Below are 4,771 nucleotides of genomic sequence, written 5' to 3'. Positions count from 1 at the left end.
GCCCGCCGCCTCCCGCCCGGCGCCGCTGCCCCGAACCGCCCCGGAAGCGCCGCTCACGCAGTTCCGCGGGTGGGGCGGGCGCTCGGCGCGGCCGGGCCCGCATTCCAGCCTTGGGGCGTGGGGCTGGTCCCTCCAGAGGCGATCGCTCACCGACCGCGGGCTGGCACTTACCGGGAACACAGCCAATGTGTTCCTGAAATGCCTCTGCCGCCTGCTTGGTTGGGTTTAACAACAGCGTCCGCCTACTGCCGCGCGGGATGCTCTGCGCGGCCTCTCGGCTGCAGCGGCTCCAGCGAGTATTCCCCGGCAGGGAATCACAGCATCTGTTCGGTTGGAAAACACCGCCAGGATCATCGAGTCCAACCTGTGGCCGAACGCCACGATGTCAAATAGATCATGGCACTGAGTACCACATCCAGTCTTTCTCTATACACCTCCAGGGACGGTGACTCCACCACCTCCCTGGGCAGACTGTCCCGGGATGGGATGAGATGGGATTGAGCCATGGCCCTGGGCTCCCTTAGCTGCGTGTGCCCCTCTGTGCACAGCAGGGACTGGAGCGTGCAGCCCTGAGTGCCAGGAGCATCCCATCCCGTGTGTACCCAGGATGTGTACAGAGTGTGTAACCCTTGTACAGGGTCCCGGGCAGGGGGAGTGTCACCAAAGTCGCTGCTTCAAATAAAACAGCAGCAGGTGCCCCTCCTGATCTCAGGATCTGGGTGCTTCTGAGTCCTTTAAAATTTTACCTGTGTCGAAATCAGTGCCAAGCATTTTCTTACAGTTGGAGAATTACTGATGTGGGAAAAGCTCTCTATTTTTTACACTATGCAACATTTTAGTGAAAAATTTTATGTACAAGAAGGAAAAAAAAGGCTTGTGAGGCTCTGATCCCTTGTGCCGTTTATTTTTCAAGACTGTGTGCTGCATTCTCAGTAATGACCTTGGAGCAGTGGTGACAGCTGAAAGGGGACCAGTAGCAGCAGAAGGAAACTCAGTGCTCTGTTATGTTTGAGTAAATTATGTTTGAGTAAATCCCTGGAGAACTACAGACCCAGTTCTCCTTCTTCAGCATCACTGGCAGCTGCAGGATCCCACTGGCATGTAACTGCAGAGACACAAAGCCTGACCCCGTGGATGTGCCCCACGGTGCCAGCACAGGGTTCCCTGCAGTGAGGAGCAGCTCACACGACCTCCAAAATCTACAATAAAGCCTCCCTGCTCATATCACTGGTGGGATTCAGTCCAGGAAAAGCCACAGCCTGCAAATCTGACTTCATCCCTCAATGCTTTTTAATGCCAGTTGTTGGGTTTCTTAAGAGCTCTTCTCTGTCACACCCCACAATGGTTTATAAATAAGCTATGAAAAGACATTAATAAAAAACATGGTTTGCCTTGCCCATTGCCACATAAACCAGATGGTACAAGTCCTTGGCTGGTACTGTCTGTTTGCTTTTGATACCAGCAGTTAAGATACACCTCCAAGTAGGGCAGGGCAATTTTTTTCTTGCATGGTTCTCAGGTAAATTTTCTTGTTAGAGGCACCAGCACCTGAATAATACTTTCAGTAAGACACAGATGTGAGAATCCACAAGCTTAAAATTCAGATGCTCAGAATAACAGTAATTTAGGAAGTATTCATATTCTATTAATATAATTAATATTAAATAATAATATTGCTATCATCTGCCTCAGACTTTTAAGTCACAGGACTGGCAAAAGAGAAGAAAAAGCAAGACAATTACAAAGAAACGATTGACACAGAGTAGATCTTCAAACAGGCAGTGTAACTGATTAGAAGTGAACAATGAAAGTACTTGACTTTTAACAGGATTTTAATTTAGTACCAGAAAGGGTTCCATACAGCAAAATTGTTATGTGTTTATTAATGAGTTTGAGAATTTGCTGATCATTGATTCAAATTCAGTTTCTAAATGAAGGTCATAGATAAAAGTCTGAACGCCTGCAACTTCAGTTGAGGTCTTTGAATTTATAATCACATTGGTTTAAATCATGTATGTAAAATAAAGTGAGCATTGAGGATCACACTGCTGATAATTTTTTTCAAGCCCTAGCCTATCATTGCAACCAGAGGCACTCCCTCCCAGCTCTGTTCCTTAGGATGGAGATGATAGATAGATAGATAGATAGATAGATAGATAGATAGATAGATAGATAGATAGATAGATAGATAGATAATGTTATGTGTAGGATATTTTGCAGTTTACAGTTTCTCCAACTGATCTTTCAGGCAGTTGCAACAATGAGCAGATTTATCCTGGAACGTGGGCACCACGTGTAGCCTTCTCCAGTTGTTTATGACCTATGTTTCCTTGACCTGAATTAGTGCTCATTTGAAATCTACCCCGGTTCAGAAATTTCTGCACCTCGTTCACTCTTAATAGACCTGTGTCACTGACTGTATATAATAACTACTCTCTTTTTGGTTTTTTTAATCCTAGTCAGGTTAGTGCACACAACTGTTTACTTAAAGGTATTAATTTCTGGCAGGAATAATCTTGTTGTTTAGCATTTTTCATACTATACCTCTTATCTTTTCTTCCTATAGAGAAAATTTTCTTCTTGACATTTGCTTCCAGTTATTCTCAGCAGCCTTCATTCTCAAGATTAACATCTCAAAAGAGATGTTAATCCCTTTTGTTCACTGATTTTTCTGAAGTCTGCTTTTTCCTTATTGCAAGTCTTTTGTTCTTTTTTCTTGCAACAAGGTAACTCCATTACACTTTCAAACAAACTACCTTCACTTTCTGGATTTTCAACCAGTTCTTCCTTGTTTAAAAACAGAAGTAACATTTTGTCATCCTCTAGTCACTTCCTATTTTTCCTGAGATAGAAATTGATTTCCAGTGTGCTCAACAAACTTGATGGGCTGGTGGGGACCTGCTAGTAAAATGCACTGCTCTGAAAGAGGGAACTGAGCTGCATCAGTGCAGCTCTCTCTGAACTGAGCAGCTGCACTGAGATCTCCTACTCACATTCCTTCTGGTCCTGGCTGGCCTAACCAGCTCATGGTCAACATGCAAACCTTCACAAACGTGAAGAAAATTTACTCTCCAAGATGATTTTTGTCTCTTTCTCATGAGTGATTTGTGCAGTATCCCTGAGCTGCTTACTCAAATTGGCAATTGTCAATCAGATCGTAAGATTAAATAGTTACCAGGGAATTTTTTCTTGGAAATGGTATATGCAGTGACTTCCTTCAAGGACACTGGAGACAATTTCATTGTAAATGTTTAGTTTTAGCCAAAGTTGTTGATAAGCTGAATTTTTTATTTAGGACTTCCACTGCAGTTTTCAAGCCCTTAAATACCTCTTCAGAGGGAACATATGAAAGCATCAGTTCTCCCAGCAGCTTTTCCCTTTTACTGAATGTCTTGGTAAACATTTGAGAATCTCTTGGTCCCTGATAGTGCTTGATCAGTGTCTGGTCAACCCTGTGCCCATTTTGACTTACCTGAATAAATCTCTAAATACTGTTCAGAGTTCTTGTGCTTGTCTTTCTTTCTGAAAATTCTCAGTCTCACGCAGGTTCCCCAGAGATCTGCAGAGTTGAACTGGAGTGCCAGGCACCAGTACCACTGTAAAAGCCATTTGACAGCTCATACCAATGCTGTGGTCAAGGCTGGTGAAGGTTTCCATTCTGTTGACTCTGATGTAATCCACAAGCTGTGTTTCTTTGTCACACTGAGATCCAGGTACCTTCTCCAGGGAAAGTTCTGCATCTTGCAGGCAGACAAAACACCCACTGCCCATCCATGAAGGCACACTGCTACCACAAATCCTCTACAAAAAGCTCAGCTTCACTTGGTTCTTACCTGTTACCACTTCAGGGCTTCACTATTTCACTTGCTTCAGTAGACTGAAGATTTTCATTGCCTCTTCCATTTAGCCTCAGTTAAAACCTGTCAGCTGTAAACAGTTTTGTGGTTACCTTTAGAGCAAAGACTAGCTTGGGGATCACCAGCAATGATCTCCAGAGCAGCAGTGTTACCAGTCCAGTTCTACTCTGCAGTGTGGTGTTTCCTGCCTGGAATAATATTTCATCTCCTTTTCACCTTTCTGAATTCTCAGAGTACCCCTGTGTCATAGCCTGAGGTGTGTCACCAACAGGAGTATGGTCCTCAGGTCTTCTGCAGGGAGTCAGTCCTGTTATTTACAAAGCTAAAAAGTACCATGCAGTCCTTAATTCTTGTTAACTGCACAAACTTTTAAACCCCCATAACAGACGCTAAGCCAGCCAAATTGACCAGTGAGAGTAACACATAGTTTTGCTACTGATAGCCTATTTACATGTTCAGATAGAGCATTTGCCTGCACAGCATGGTATAGTAGGGCTCAATCAGCTGCTTGTTCTAAATCCTTCATTAGTTGCACCTTCTGGACTGCTGTATTTTACTCACAATCAGTGAAAGCAGTGGGAATGCCAGTCTGTGTTAGAGCTTATGAGTGCTCCCTGACCTCATGCTCAGTTTCCAGACAAACTCTTTCCCTCTAACTATAGTATTTTCTTTCATATCAGTTGGAATGCATTTATTCCCAAAAATTCTGAAAGAAGTGGGTAGTTCCCAAATCATTAAAGGCATTGATGATGCATTTGAGATAGTATGTTACCACAAATTATTGAGTTCTGGATAAATTTTTTCATAGTCACATTTGATTTTTGCATTACTTATGTTTGAGCACCATAATCAAAGCTGATTTTTTTTCAGTGTGTTTGAATGGTAGTAAGGTCTTCACACTTAGCAATTGACTT

The sequence above is a fragment of the Serinus canaria genome, chromosome 2 (assembly GCF_022539315.1).
Source record: "Serinus canaria isolate serCan28SL12 chromosome 2, serCan2020, whole genome shotgun sequence".
In the NCBI taxonomy this organism is placed as follows: Eukaryota; Metazoa; Chordata; class Aves; order Passeriformes; family Fringillidae; genus Serinus; species Serinus canaria.
The sequence above is the reverse complement of the archived record's forward strand: the minus strand, read 5'-3'. Positions refer to the sequence as shown.